The following is a 16,788-nucleotide window of genomic DNA, read 5'->3' as shown; positions in this document are numbered from 1 at the left end:
GATTTTTAGAATTTGAACTAAACTGACCTATACAGAATGTAATAGGTTGTACCTGGAATTTTTAGTCAGCATAATGCTTTTGAGATACATCCATGCTGTTGTATGTATCAGTAGTTCTTCTCTATTGCTGAGCAGTATTCCACTGTGGAGCTAGATGGTTTTCTTTATCCATTCACTATTTGATGGGTATTTGAATTACTATCAGTTTTGAGCTATTATAAATAACGCTGCAGTGAACATTTGTGTGAAAGTCTTGAGGTAGACTTGTAGTTTCTTTTTTCTAGATGGGATTTTTTTTGTAAATGTCTTTGGTTTTATAAGAAATTGCCAAATAGTTGTTCATTCCCACAAAAGACCTGAAATTTCCAGGTCCTCTCTGTCTTTGAAAATACTTGGGTTGGTCAAGTTTTTTTTCTTGTTAGCAATTCTAATGTGTGTTTTTTATCATCTCTTTGTGGTTTTAAATAACATTTCCCCAGAAACTAATGATAGTAAGCATATTTCCATGTATTTAGTAGCCATTTATATATTTTCTCTTGAGAAATGCCTGTGTACATTGCAATAACTCACTTAAAAACCTTTGTTGTCCATTTTCTAAGTAAAAATGATTGCCATCTTCATGTTGAAGAATGTTACTTATCAGATACATATTTTGCAAATGTTTTCTCCCAGTCTTTTTTCATTTTCTTGTCAGTAGCTATTGAAGTGCAACAGTTTTCAATTTGATAATATCCAATTTACCAATTTTTTTCTTTGATAGCACATGAATTTTAGGTCTTATTTTTCAAATATTGCTTAACCTAAGATCACAATGACTTTCTTCTATAATTTTTAATTTTTGGCTTTAGATTTAGTGTCTATCAACCATGTCAATTTAATGATTTTATACAGTGCAAGGTAAGGCTTGAAATAAGCTCATTTGCACTTCCAAACACATTTTAGAATCAAACAACTTATCAATACCTAAATTAAAGCCTACTGAGATTTTGCTTGGCCTTATGTTATCTCTAGAATATTTTGAGTCCTAACAATATTGGGTCATCTGCACCATTAGCAAGTATTAAGTGTGTATTATTTTTTAAAATTCCCCAGGGAAAATATCTGAACCTAGATTTTGCTTTGTATGAAGGTTTTTAACAATAAAGAAAACATTTATAATGCAAAAAGGACTATTTGGAATCCCTGTTTATTTTTTTGTGATAACAGATCAATTTTATTTCTAGTGCCTGAAGCAGTGCAAGGGAACACCTTATAAACTTCATGGTACTGTTGTACACATTCAATAAAGTGGCAACTTTGCAATACCACTTAGTATCTCAAAATCAGGACATATTTTATAATTATAATTTGCATTATAAATGTTTTCTTCATTGTTAAAAACTTTCACACAAATCATGGAATTAAAAACAAAATCAATATATGTAGACTGGAACAATTAAAAGTTAAGAATGTTTGCCTTTGTTTGATGTTTACTGGTATTTTAAAAAAATAATAATAAAAATTAAAAGCAAAATCAGAAGTCATGCACAGTTATACTGTCATTTAAAAGTTTTACAGTTTAATACTTGATGTAACATTCAATATGTAGTAGGGGATATCAAAAGTAATTTCAGATTTTCATCCTATAAGTTGTACTCTATTGGGAAGCCTTATTGAGTAGGTATGTGACTGGCCAAAATTAGGTACAACCAGGATCAGAAAGCAGGTAATTTTACTACAGTTTCTATAGCTTCCTTTTTTTTTTCTTGGTCAACTAAAGGTGAACAGTGAAAGTTAAATACTCATCTTTGCACACACACAAGATATGCTCTGAAAATTATTTACTTGCAAACATATAAAAATACTTGTTAACTGTTTGATAAGAAAATAATGTAAAAAAGGTATATAACAAAAAAAGTCTCTGAATTTGGAAAGAGAATTCTATATTTTATATCACATCAAACAGAAAGAGTTTTAGGTTTTTTTAAATCCCTTTTCCAGAAACACTTGAAAAGGAAGACAGAAATATTCTACCCTCAATATGACTACAAAAAGAGTTAAATTAAAAAGCAAGAACAGTGCAATCTTTAAGTCCAAAATGAACCCAAATATTTGGCCACATAAGTTATTATCATCTTTGAGAACAGGAGTAATAATAAAGGTTTTGAACCAATTTTGCATTCCTAAATACGATAGGTATTTTGGTATTTTGGTCACTGCAAAACAGAAGTTGTTGCATCAGTAAAGATCTGAGAATCAATTCAGAGTATCTAAAGTTAACTAAGACTGATATCAAAATTGTTAAAAATGGATACAAATTCATGTTAAAAAGCTCTCTAAATTTCTATTTAGAGTAACAGTAAGCAGTATGATTCCAGAAGTTAAAAATTACTTCACAACCCAAGATTTCAGCTTGGCAAACAGCTTGTGTTCCAAAACTGATCTATAACTATTAAAATGTAAGCCCTTAAAAATGTGTGTGTGTGTGTGTATGTATATATAAAATGAATCAGATAATCTTTGAATCAGCTTTATTGCTTCCTTTGAATCTGCTTGAAATGACCATAGTGTTATTTTCATGGAAAAGATTGGCCATCTTCTTGGTTTAAGGCTAATATGGTGATCGTTTGTCAGACTTACTTGTCTAAGGCTAAAAAAGTACCAAAAGGATATAAACTATAAGGAGAGAAGGAGAACATGAAGCCTCTTCCTGGCAGCTGGTAGCTAAAATTCATGGGACTTTTAGAAAATTACACAATCGCAAACTTTCTTGTCTTTTTCTTTCTGCCTTGGTTCTGGTGCAGAAGGACATTCCTGCTCATTAAATGTCCTTACAGCCTGGACAAGTTCATAGAAAGCTTGATTTGCATTCATCCTAATCTGTGCTGAGGCCTCCTTGTATGTTACCTTAAGTTGCTGTGCTGACTGCTGTCCTTCTTCCTGTGTCACCTATCTTTGATGATCTAGATCTGCTTTGTGACCAATTAAAATAATGGGAAATTAATCACAGTCCTTTACTCTGAGAATTTGTCTTTGAAACTTAAAAATTTCTTCAAAACTACCTCCATCTGTGACTGGAAAGGGCAATATGAATTCCTCGCTAGTATCTCACTATTCTCTCACAGGTCTAAACTCAATATATCCAGAACATTGAGCCAGGCTGCTCTGTCATCTATCACCACCTTGCTTTGTATAGGAATCTTCAATGGTTGGCTCATAATGCTTTACAAAATAGGACTGGCTGAACTGGATCATGAGTGCTGACTTACCCATTGCATCACTGCCAACCATCAGGAGCAGGTACTTCTCCAAGCTGAAGCTGTCGCATTTAGAGAAGTTACAGGTTTATAGAAAAATCATGCATAAAATGCAGAGTTTATATATACCACCCTACTGTTAATACCTTTCATTATTATGGTACATTCATTTCAATTCATGAAACAACATTTTTATAATTATACTATTCATTATAGTCCATTGTTTACAATAACGTTCACTGTTGGTTTTGTGCAGTATTGATTTTTTTTAATTTTTATTCTATGAACATATAAAACCTAAAATCAAACATTTACTATATTCATATATGTAATTTAGTGCTGTTAATTGCACTCACAATGCTGTGTTATCACCACAATACATTACCAAAACATTATGACCAATCCAAATAGAAACTTTACAATTTAAGCATTAACTCGCCATTCCTTACCCACATCCTGGGCTGCTGAAAACTTATAGTCTAACTTCTGACTACATGAATTTGCTTATTCTAAGTATTTCATATTGGTGAGGTCATCCAATATATGTTCGTTTGTGCCTAGTTTATTTCACTCAACATGTTATCCTCAAGATTGATCTATGTTCTTACAAGTATCAGAACTTCATTCCTTTTCAAAGCTGAATAATATTCCATTGAGTGCATAAACCATGTTTTACTAATCCATTTGTAAGTTGATGGGCACCTAGGTTGCTTCCATCTTTTGGTAGTTGTGACTAATACTCAGTGTGAAAACATCTGTCTGAATCCCACCTTTCAATTCTTTTGGGTATATACCTAGAGTTGGAGCTGCCTAGTCATAAGGGTAATTCTATATTTAACTTTCTGAGAAATTGCCAAATGGTCTTCCACCAGAGCTGCACCATTTTAACATTCCCAACAGCAAAGAATGAGGGTTCCTATTTCTCCACATCCTCTCTCCAACACTTGTGGTTTTCCATTTTTTAAATAGTGCATACTGGTGGGTATGAAATGGCATCTCATTGTGGTTTTGCTTTGCATTTCTGTAATGCCTAATGACATCGAGGATCCGTTCATGTAATTTTTGGCCATTTGTATATTGTCTTTGGAGAAACGTCTATTCAAGTCCTTTGCCCATTCTTAAAAATAGTTTATTTGTCTTTTTTGTTTTTGAGATGTAGCACTTCTTTATACATTCTGTGTATTAAATAATTATTAGATATGTGATTTCCAAATATTTCTCCCATTGTGTAGGTAGATTATAATTTTACTTTCTTGATAAAGTCTTTTAATGTGCAAAAGTTTTTTATTTTGATGAGGTCCCAGTTATTTTTTTTTCCTTTCATTACTTGTGCTTTGGGTGTAAAGTCTAAAAAACCATGGCTTAACACAAGGTCCTGAAGATTCTTCTGTAAAATTTCTTATAGGAATTTTAAATCTGTTTCTTATATTAGGTCTTTGATCCATTTTCAGTTGATTTTTCTATATTGTGTGAGGACAGGGTTGACATTAATTCTTCTGCATATGGAACTCTAGATTTCTCAGTACCATTTGTTAATGAGAGTATCATTTCCCAATTGAGTGGACTTGGCACCCCTTTCAAACATCAATTGGCCGTAAAAGTGAGAAGTGATTTATGAACTCTCAATTCAATTTTGTTGGTCTATACGTCAGTCCATGTGACAGTACCATGCTGTTTTGATTACTGTGACTTTGTAATAAGTTTTATGATCAGAAAATATGAGACTTCCAACTTCATTCTTCTTTTCTAAGATGTCTTTAGCTATTTGGGGCCCCTTACCCTTCCTTATAAATTTGATATTTAGCTTTTCTATTTCTGCAAAGAAAGCTGTTGGAATTTTTATTGGAACTGTTTCAAACCTGTAAATCACTCTGGGTAGAACTGACATACTAACAGTATTTAGTCTTCCAATCCATGAACATGGAATGTCTTTCCAATTATTTAGACCTTCTTTGAATTATTTTATCAATATTTTATGTTTTCCATGTATAAGTCCTTTACATCCTTGATTATATTTATTCCTACATATTTAATTCTTTTGGTGGTATTGTGAATGGAATTCTTTTCTTAACTTCTTCCAATTTTTCACTGCTTGTGTGTATAAACATTACCGATTTTTTCTTAGTAATGCTGTACTTTTATTTTGAGAAACTTATTACCTATAAACACTGTAATTTACTTTTTTTAAGTTTAGAATTTTAACACGTTTTTTGTTAGCAGAAATAAAATTTATTTAGCATTTGAAAGTGTAGTCTTTGTGGGTACTTTCCATGGAGAGTGGTTACACGTATGGATATATTTTAGTAATTTATTTTGAAATAACTTCATATGCACAGAAAATTTGCAAAAACAGGACAAATAATTCATGTGTCTCCTTCACCCAGTTTCCCAAATAGTTAAAATTTTATTGCATTTGTTTCTTGCTCACTCTGTGTGTGTGTGTGTGTGTGTGTGTGTGTGTGTGTGCACATCCCTCATTATTAGTGTTTTTCTAGGCTTTGGAGAACAAATGCAGATTTGATGTCCCATCATTACTGAACACTCCACTGTGTGTATTTTCCCCCAAACAGGGCACTCTAATTAACCAGCAAACAACCTTCTGAATCAAGAAATCAGTATTGTTACAGTCTTATAATCCAATCCATAGAGTCCATTTCAAAAATTGCCTCAAAAAATTCTTGCAAATAGAATCCAGCAGCACATTAAAAGAATTATACACCATGACCAAGTAGGATTCATCCCAGGTATTCAAGGATGGTTCAACATAAGATATCAATTAATGTAATACACCATATCAACAAATCAAAGCAGAAAACCACATGATCATCTCGATTGATGCAGAAAAGGCATTTGACAGAATTCAACATCCTTTCTTGTTGAAAACACTTCAAAGAATGGGAATAGAAGGGAGCTTTCAGAACATGATATAGGGAATATATCATGGCTAACATCATTTTCAATGTCGAAAAACTGACAACTTTCCTCCTGAGATCAGAAATAAGACAAGGATGTCCACTATCACCATTATTATTCAACATTGTGTTGGAAGTTCTAGCCAGAGAAATTAGACAAGAAAAAGTAATACAAGGCATCAGAATTGGAAAGGAAGAAGTAAAACTCTCACTGTTTGCAAATGATATGACACTATATGTCAAAAACCCTGAAAAATCCATAGCAAAATTACGAGAGCTAATAAATGAGTTCAGCAAAGTGGCATGTTACAAGATCAACACTCAAAAATCTGTAGTAGTTCTATACACTAGTAATGAACAATCTGGGGGGAAATCAAGAAAAAAATTCCATTTACAAGTGCAACCAAAAGAATAAAATATTTAGGAATAAATTTAACTAAAGATACAGAATACCTATGCAAAGAAAACTCCAAGAAATTTTTAAAAGAAATCACATAAAACCTAAATAAATGAAAGGGCATACCATGTTCATGGATTGGAAGACTAAATATAGTTAAGATGCCAATTCTACCTAAATTGATTTATAGATTCAATGCAATACCTATTAAAATACCAAAAACTTACTTTTCAGACACATAAAAAAACAATAACCAAATTTATCTGGAAGGGCAGGGTGCCCTGAATACCTAAAAATATCCTGAGAAAGAAAAATGAAGTCAGATGTCTCATGCTACCTGCCTTTAATGGGTATTATGAAGCTACAGTGGTCAAAACAGCATGGTACTGGCATAAAGATAGATATACTGACCAATGGAATCGAATCGAGCGTTCAGATACAGACACTCTCATTTATGGACCATTGATCTTTGATAAGGCAGTCAAGCCAACTCACATGGGACAGAACAGTCTCTTCAATAAATGGTGCCTAGAGAATTGGATATTCACATGGAAAACAATGAAAAAGGATCCATATCTCACACCCTATACAAAAAGTAACTTAAAATAGATCGAAGACCTAAACATTAGATTTAAGACCATAAAAGTTTTAGAAGAAAATGTAGAGAAATATCTTATAGATCTTATAATAGGAGGTAGTTTCCTAGACCTTACACTCAAACATGAACATTGAAGAAATAAATAAATAAATGGGAACTCCTCAAAATTAAACATTTTTGTGCATCAAAGAACTTTGTCAAGAAAGTAAAAAGACAGCCTACATAATGGGAGACAATATTTGGAAATAATATGTCAGAAAAAGGTCTAGTATCCAGAATATATAAAGTGATTGTTCGATTCAACAACAAAAAGACAGACAACCCAATTACAAAATGGACAAAAGACATGAACAGACACTTCTCAGAAGAGGAAATACAAATGGCAAAAAGGTACATGAAAAGATGATCAACTTCCCTGGCTTTTAAGGAAATGCAAATCAAAATCACAATGCGATATCATCTCACACCCATCAGAATGACCCTTATCAATAAAACAGAAAACGACAAATGCTGGAGAGGATGTGGAGAAAGAGGCACACTTATCCACTGTTAGTGGGAACGTCAAATGGTACAACCACTCTGGAAGGCAGTTTGGAGGGTCCTCAGGAAGGTGAATATAGAATTGCCATATGACCCAGCAATACCATTGCTAGTTATCTACTCAGAAGACATGAGGGCAAGGACACAAATGGACATTTGCACACCAATGTTTATAGCAGCATTTTTTACAATTGTGAAGAGATGGAAAAAGCCAAAATGTCCATCAAAAGACTAGTGGCTAAAGAAGCTGTATCTATATACATACGATGGAATATTATGCATCTGTAAGGCAGAATAAAGTTACGAAACCTGTAACAACATGGATGGACCTTAAGGACATTATGCTGAGTGAGATTAGCCAGAAAAAAAAAGACAAATATTGTATGGTCTCACTGATATGAACTGATATTAGTGAATTAACTTGGAGAATTTCACTTGGTAACAGAGACCATCAGGAGATAGAAATACGGTAGACATTGGGTAATTGGAGCTGAAGGATTACAGATTGTGTAACAGGACTGATTATAAAAATTCAGAAATGGATAGCACAATACTACCTAACTGTAATACAATAGTGTTAGAACACTGAATGAAGTTGAATGTGAGAATGATAAAGGGATGAGACCTGGGAGCGCAAATGAAATCAGAAGGAAAGATAGATTGTAAAGACTGAGATGGTATAATCTAGGAATGCCTAGAATGTATAATGATAGTGACTAAATGTACAAATTTAAAATGTTTTTGCATGAGGAAGAAGAAAGTGTTGTCAATACTGCAGGGTGTTGAAAATAAATGGCAATTTATATTTCAAAACTTTAACTTCTATGTGAGACTAAAGCAAAAAATGTTTGGTACAAAATTTATGTTTTGACTAATGCATTTTCTAATATAACGTATGTGAACAGCTTAATTGAACACCATAGTTCATGGAACCTTGAGTAGGGCATGAGATTTTCTAGGTTTGTTCAGAGTGATGCCCTGATAAATCCCAGAGTGATTTGAACAGTGAATAAAAAAGTATTTGCAAAGTCCCTTTGGGGGAATGGTGAGAAAGGGGGGGAATTCAACTTCCCCAAGTTGAATTCTTGATATTCTCAGAAGCAGTGGGGATGACCAAAGCAATAGGCTAAGCCCCCAATCTTGGGGTTTGTACATATGAAACTTAACTATGCAAAGGATGGGCTAAGCCTACTTAAAATTAGGCCTTAGAGTCACCCCCATGAGAGCCTCTTTTGTTTCTCAGATGTGCCCTCTCTCTCTCAGCCAACATGGCAAGCAAACTCACTGTCCTCCCCCTTTCTATGTGGTACATGACTCCCAGGGGTGTGGACCTTCCTGACAATCTGGGACAGAAATCCTAGAATGAGCTGGGATTCAGCATCAAGGGATTGAGAAAACCTTCTTAACCAAAAGGGGGAAGAGTGAAATGAGACAAATAAAATGTCAACGGCGAGAGATTCCAAATAGAGTTGAAAGGTTACCCTGGAGGTTATTCTTACGCATTAAATAGATACCACCTTTTTAGTTAAGAGGTAATGGAGAGGCTGCCTGAAACTGTAGAGCTGTGTTCCCATAGCCGTGTTTCTGGAAGATGATTGTATAATGATATAGCTTTCACAATGTGACTGTGTGATTGTGAAAACCTTGTGTTTGATGCTCCTTTTATCTACCTTACTGACAGACAAATAAAACATATGGATTAAAAATAAATAAATCATAGGGGGAACAAATGTTAAATTCAGTAGATTGAAATGCTAGTGATCAATGAAAGGAAGAGATAAGGGGTATGGTATGTGTGGTAGTTAGATTCAGTTGTCAACTTGGCCAGGTGAAAGCACCTAGTTCTGTTGCTGTGGACATGAGCCAATGGTAGGTGAATCCCATCTGTTGCTAATTACATCCGCAGTCGGCTAGGAGGTGTGTCTGCTGCAATGAGTGACGGTTTAACTTAATTGGCTTGTGCTTAAACGAGAGAACGCAATGTAGCACAGTCTAGCATCTCAGCATTCCTCATCACAGCACTTGCAGCTCAGCCCAGGCCTTTGGAGAAGTCACCCCAGGGAAAGTTGTTGGAACCCAGGGGCCTGGAGAGAAGACCAGCAGAGACCATCCTGTGCCTTCCACGCAAGAAAAGAGCCTCAGTGGAAAGTTAGCTGCCTTTCCTCTGAAGAACCAACAAAACAAATCCCCTTTTATTAAAAGCCAATCCGTCTCTGATGTGTTGCATCCCAGCAGCTAGCAAACCAGAACAGAGTTGGTACTGGAGAGTGGGGTGCTGCTGCGGTTTGCAAATGCCAGATCTGTTGGAACTGTGTTTTGGATGGCTAAGGGGAAGACTTTGGAGGAACTGTGAAGAGATTGATGGAGAAGTCCTGGAGGGCTTGAAGAGACTGTTGGTGTAAATGAAACCACCGCCAATCTTGACAAAGGAGGACACAAAAGGGAGAGATTGGAGTTTGCAGAGTGAGAACCATGGAAGTTCGGGTCTGAAGCCAAGAAACCTCGGCCAGGAGAGTGGACCCACCTGTATGTGTGGAGAGGGTGAGTTTACCCTGAAGGGCGAGGATGAGTCTCCCCTCTCATTGCAGTGGAATAGTTGTGCAGCCTCGGGCCTTGGAAAAGGCGTAGCACGCTCCTTGGGGGACTGGGAGAGCCTGGCTGCCACCATGTGGAGGGGTTGAGCGTGCGCCCCAGAAATGGCAGAGAGCCCAGGGGTGGCCCTGATGCCTGGAGAGAGTGGAGCCCAGAGGTGGTCTCCTCGATGTTCCCCGAGGTTGATTTGGAAAGAGGCCGGCCACTGCATAGGCCCTTGGAAGGGGTGGGACTGCCGCTTTCTACAGCCGAAGGATAAATGACTTTCAGACTTGGAAATCCAATGGTGTTTGCCTGCAGATCTTCCTTCCAATTTCTCCCTATGGAAATGAAAATCTGTATCCTTTGACTATCCTCCTTTGCATATTGGCACGGGACTTATTTTGAGATTCACAGGTCCACAGCCAGAAGAGAATATTTTGCACCTGTTTAAGGTGATGTGAGTAGCTGCCAAGTTGACAAGGGGTGGACATGTGGTAGTTAGATTCAGTTGTCAACTTGGCCAGGTGAAAGCACCTAGTTCTGTTGCTGTGGACATGAGCCAATGGTAGGTGAATCTCATCTGTTGCTAATTACATCCGCAGTCGGCTAGGAGGTGTATCTGCTGCAATGAGTGACGGTTTAACTTAATTGGCTTGTGCTTAAACGAGAGAACGCAATGTAGCACAGTCTAGCATCTCAGCATTCCTCATCACAGCACTTGCAGCTCAGCCCAGGCCTTTGGAGAAGTCACCCCAGGGAAAGTTGTTGGAACCCGGGGGCCTGGAGAGAAGACCAGCAGAGACCATCCTGTGCCTTCCACGTAAGAAAAGAGCCTCAGTGGAAAGTTAGCTGCCTTTCCTCTGAAGAACCAACAAAACAAATCCCCTTTTATTAAAAGCCAATCCGTCTCTGATGTGTTGCATCCCAGCAGCTAGCAAACCAGAACAGTATGTATGATTTTTTTCTGTTTTCTTTTTATTTTTTTTTCAGAATTGATGCAAATGTTCTAAGAAATTATTGTGATGATGAATATGCAACTATGTGATGATATTGTGAGTTACTGATTATATATCAAGAATGGAATGAGCATATGGTAAGAATGTAAGTGTATGTTGTTATGTTTAATAAATAAATAAATAAATAAATAAGATTAATGTCCTCAAAATATCAAGCAAAAAGTTCTTAAAATATCTGCTTTCCTATAGTAGTGACATATATTGCTAAATATTTTCCTGATTTCAGGAAAACATGAAGATACAAATATTTTTACAATTAGCATATGAAAATCTCAGCCACCTAAAATGGATATCTTAGTTAGCTTATCCATAGGCATATTTAAAAAAATCTGAGTAATCATTGTAAAGCCTCTTTGTATATGTTTCATAAAACAATTTAAAATTAATGCAAGGAAGAAAAACAATCTATAGATAGAGATATCAGAGTTTCTTAAATTCTAAATATTAAACACTGTCTTAAATACCATTTGATTAACTATCAAAACTGTGTGCCTTCTCAAAATATGAAGTAAAAGTTATTACAAATATCAACTTTACATAGTAGTGAGCTATGTTACTAAATATTTTCAAATTTTAGATTTCAGGAATTTATTTTATTTAATACTACTATAACTGCCTGTAGTTTTTTTTTTTTTTTACTGTTTTTTATGTAAAATATAGCATGTATATACAAACAATAGAAAGAAAAAAGTGATAATTTTCAAAGCACACTTCAACAAGAAGCTACAGAACAGGTAGCAGAGTTTGTCATGGGCAATCTTTCCCTGATCTCAGAGTTTTCCTTCTAGCTGCTCCAAAACACTGGTGGCTTTATCAGAGACATAATAACAGAATCATATAGTATCTGTCCTTTTGTATCTGACTTATTTCACTCAGCATTATGTCCTCAAGGTAAATCCACATTGTCACATGTTTTGGAACATCATTTTATCTAAATGTTGAATAATACTCCATTGTATGTATATACCACATATTGTTTATCCACTTGTCTGTTGATGGGCACCTGGATTGTTTCCATCTCTTGGAAATTGTGAATAGTGCTGCTATGAACATCAGTGTGAAAACATCTGTTTGTATCACTGCCCTCAACTCTTCTGGGTATATACTGAGTACTGGTATTGCTAGGTCATGGGGAAATTCAATATTTATTTTTCTGATGAATCACCAAACTGACTTCCACAGTGGCTGAACTATTATGCATTTCCACCAATAGTGAATAAGTGTTCCAATTTCTCTGCATCCTTGACAGCATTTATAGTTTCCTGTTTGTTTAATAGTGACCATTCTTATAGGTATGAGGTAATATCTCATTGTCATCTTAATTTGCATTTCCCTTATAGCCAGTGAAGACAAGCAGCTCTTCATATGCTTTTTTAGCCATCTGTATTTGCTCTTCAGAAAAGTGCCTATTCATTTCCTCTGCCCATTTTATAATTGGTTTGTTTGCTCATTTGTTGTTGAGCTGTATAATTTCTTTATGGTCACAGGATATCAAGCCTTTATCCGATATGTGGTTTCCAAATATTTTCTCACATTGAGTGAGAAAAAAACTCTTCAACTTTTTAACAAAGTCCTTTGAGGTGCAGAAGCTCTTGATCTTAAGGAGTTCCCATTTGTCTATTTTTGTTTGTTTGTTTCACAGCTTGTGTTTTACATGTAAAGTTTAATAAGCTACCTCATAATACTAGATCTTGAAGATGTTTTCCCACACTTCTTTTTCTAGAAGTTTTATAGTACTGGCTCTCACATTTAGGTCTTTGATCCATTTTGAATTAATTTTTGTGTAGGGTGTAAGGTAGGGGTCCTCTTTCATTCTTTTGATTACCGATATTCAGTTCTCCCATGCCCATTTATTGAAAAGACTATTCCATTCCAATTCAGTGGATTTGCAGACCTTATCGAAGATCAAGTGTCCACAAATTTGGTGGTCAATCTCTGCATTCTTGATTCTATTCCACTGGTCAGTCCTTTTATCTCTGTGCCAGTACCATGCTGTTTTTACCACTGTGGCTTTATAGTAAGATTCCAAGTCAGAAATTGATAGACCTCCCAGTTAACTCTTCTTTTTCAGGATATCTTTTAGCTGTTTATATGGAAGGGTCTTTTCCCCTTCCATATAAATTTGATAACCAGTTTTTCTAAGTCTTTAAAGTAGGTTCTTGGGATTTTTATTGGTGTTGCATTGAATCTGTAGATCAGGTTGGGTAGAATTGACATCTTGATGATATTCTACCTTCCTATCCATGAGCATGGAATATCTTTCCATCTATTTAAGCCATTTTTTAGTTCATTTAGCTTTTTTTAAAATTTTTTAGTTTATAAGTCCTTGACATCCCTGGTTAGGCTTATTCCTAGATACCTAATTCTTCTGGTCACTATTCTGAATGGAATTTATTTTTTTAGTTGTCACATCAGATAGGTCACTGCTTGTGGAGAAACATTACTGATTTTGTACATTAATCTTGTATCCTGCCACTTTGCAGAATTTGTTTATTAACTCAAGTAGTTTTCCTGTAGATTTCCTCAGGGTTTTCTAAGTATAGGATTGTGTCATCTGCAAATAATGAAATTTTACTTCTTCCTTTCCTATTTGGATGCCTTTCATTTCTTTCTCTTGTTTAATTGTTCCAGCTAGTACTTCTAATGCAGTGCTGAATAATAGTGGTGACAATGGGCATCCTTGTCTCATCCCCAATCTCAGAGAAAATGCTTTCAATTTATCACCATTAATCATCATGCTGGCTATCGGTTTTTCATATATGCCCATTATGATATTAAGAACAGGTCCCTTTGATACCTAACTTTTGAAGTGTTTTATCAGGAAAAGATGTTGGATTTTATCCAATGCTTTCTCAGCCTATACTTTTTTTCTTTGCCTCTAGTAACTTTATCAGACTTTGGTATTGGGGTGATATTGGTCTCATAGAAGGAGTTAGATATTGTCACCTCTTTAATATTTTGGAAGAGTTTGAGCAGGATTTTCAGTAATTCTTCTTGGAAGTATTGATAAAATCCACCTGTGAAGCCATCTCTTCTTACACTTCTCTTTATTGGAAGGTTTTTTATGATAGATTCAATCACTTTACTTGTGATTGGTTTGTTGAGGTCTGCTATCCTTGAGTCACTGTAGGTTGTTTTTGTGTTTCTAAGGAATTATCCATTTCATCTAAGTTGTTAATTTGTTGGTGTATTGTTGCTCATAGTATCCTCCTATGATCTTTTCTCTTTCTACAAGATCTTTGATAAAGATCCCCTTTTCGTTTCTGATTTTATTTGAATCTTCTCTCTTTTTGTCTCAGCAGTCTACCTAAGAGTTTGCTAATTTTATTGATCTTCTTAAAGAATCAACTTTTGGTTTTATTGTTTTCTCTACTGTTTTTCTTGTTGTTGTTATCAGTTTCATTTATTTGCACTCTAATCCTTCTTTTTCTTTCCTTCTATTTGCCTTGTGATTAGTTTGTTGTTCTTTCTATAGCTTCCCCAGGTGTTCAGTTATGTCAAATTTTATCTCTTTCTTCCTTCTTAATGTAGGCATTTAGGGCTGTAAATTTTCTTCTCAACAGAGCTGTTACTGAATCCCATACGTTTTTTTATGCATATTCCACATTTTATTTATCCATTCATCAGTTTATTGACACTTTGTATGCTTCCGTCTTGTGGCAATCGTGAATAATGCTGCTATGAGCACTGGTGTGTAAATGTCTGTTTGAGTCCTGGTTTTCAGTTCCTTTGGGTATACTAGTAGTGGGATTGCCAGGTAATATGAGTCATATGATAATTCTATTTCTAACTTATTGAGGAACCTAAAGCCCTTTGTTGTTGTTGTTTTTAACATTTTTATTGTATAGTATAACATATATACAAAGGAAAGAAATAAAAAGGCAATAGTTTTCAAAGCACTCTTCAGCAAGTAGTTGCAGGACAGATACCAGAGTTTGTCATGGGCTACCATACAATCTCCTCAAATTTTTCCTTCTAGTTGCTCCAGAATATAGGAGGCTATATGTCTTAAATATTTCTAATCATCACAATTGACTTTTTTCTTTCTTTATTTATGAAAAATAACATATATACATAAAAGCTATAAATTTCAAAGCACAGCACCACAATTAGCTGTGGAACATATTGCAGAGTTTGACATGGGTTACAATTTCAGAATTTTAGGTTTTTACTTCTAGTTGCTCTAAAATACTGGAGACTAAAAGAGATACCAATTTAATGATTCAGTATTCATATTCATTTATTAAATCCTCTTTTCTCTGTGTAACTCCACCATTACCTTTGATCTTCCCCTCCCTCTTTTTAGGGGTGTTGGGCTATGGCAATTATTATTTCGTATTGGAAGGGTCTGTCACTAATATGGGGTGGGAAGATGAAACTATCTCATGTTCTGGAGAGGCTGGGCTAGGTTTCAGGATTTATCTGGTCCAGGGACACATCTGGAGGTTGTAAGTTTCTGGAAAGTTACTCTAGTGCATGAAAACCTTGTGGAATCTTATATATTGCTCTAGGTGTTCTTTAGGATTGGCTACAGTGGTCCTTGTTGGGGGTTGGCTGGTTATGATAGGTAGCAAGGTCTAATTGAAGCTTGTGTAAGAGCAACCTCTATAGTAGTTTCTCAACTCTATTTAATCTCTCTCTGCCACTGATATTAATTACAGTTCATTTTCCCCTTTTGGTCAAGATGGAATTGTTGATCGGATGGTACCAGGTCTGTATTCATCCCTGGGAGTCATCTGCCACATTGCCAGGGAGACTTTCACCCCTGGATGTTATGTCCCATGTAGTGGGGAAGGCAATCATTTCATTTACAGAGTTGGGTTTAGAGAGACTGAGGCCGCATCTGAGCAACAAAAGAGGTCCTCCAGAAATAACTCTTAGGTATGCCTGTAGGTATTCTAAGCTTCTCCACTACCTACCTGAGCTTCACAAGAGTAAGCCTCATGATCCAGGGCATGGCCTATTGATTTGGATATTCCTAAAGTTTGACACCATATCAGAGGATTCCTTGATGGTAAGGTTTAATAGTTCCATTTTCTTTCTCCCATCCCTCAGCGAACTTTGCTGATACTGTTTGATTATCTGCTTAATATACTCTAGGATGTATCCAGGCATTACAGTAATCTGTACAGGATTATAGGACCCCTTTCTTATTCTGTGCTCCCTGTGTTTCAGCTGTTTAAATGAGCTATACAGATAGGTTGAATTAGATTATGCACTATGAAAAATTTCAGTTTCAGACCAAATAAAACTTTCCTCCAATGGTTTCAAAGAGCATGTGTGGTTCTAAGATAAAGACACTATCTTCCTTATACCTACATTCAGAATTACTTTAACTCCAACCTGTTCAGCTTCATTCTTATCTTTAAATATCAGGATATATATATATATATATATATATAAGCCTCTCAAAATCCAGAAATAATAATCACCACTCCAGACTTAATGTGCCTTCTCTAAAAGCTTACAAATAATAATCACAACTCCAGACTTAATGTGTCTTCTCTAAAAGCTT

The 16,788-nt window shown here is 35.4% G+C and overlaps 1 pseudogene; it reads right to left on the bottom strand.

Moving 5' to 3' along the window:
* Positions 1–2,721: 2,721 nt before the first annotated feature.
* LOC143671679 (ras-related protein R-Ras2 pseudogene) overlaps positions 2,722–16,788 on the bottom strand; it is a 32,689-nt pseudogene continuing 18,622 nt past the window's right edge.

Source organism: Tamandua tetradactyla, chromosome X (genome assembly GCF_023851605.1).
Source record: "Tamandua tetradactyla isolate mTamTet1 chromosome X, mTamTet1.pri, whole genome shotgun sequence".
In the NCBI taxonomy this organism is placed as follows: Eukaryota; Metazoa; Chordata; class Mammalia; order Pilosa; family Myrmecophagidae; genus Tamandua; species Tamandua tetradactyla.
This window is presented reverse-complemented; position numbering and strand designations above follow the sequence as displayed.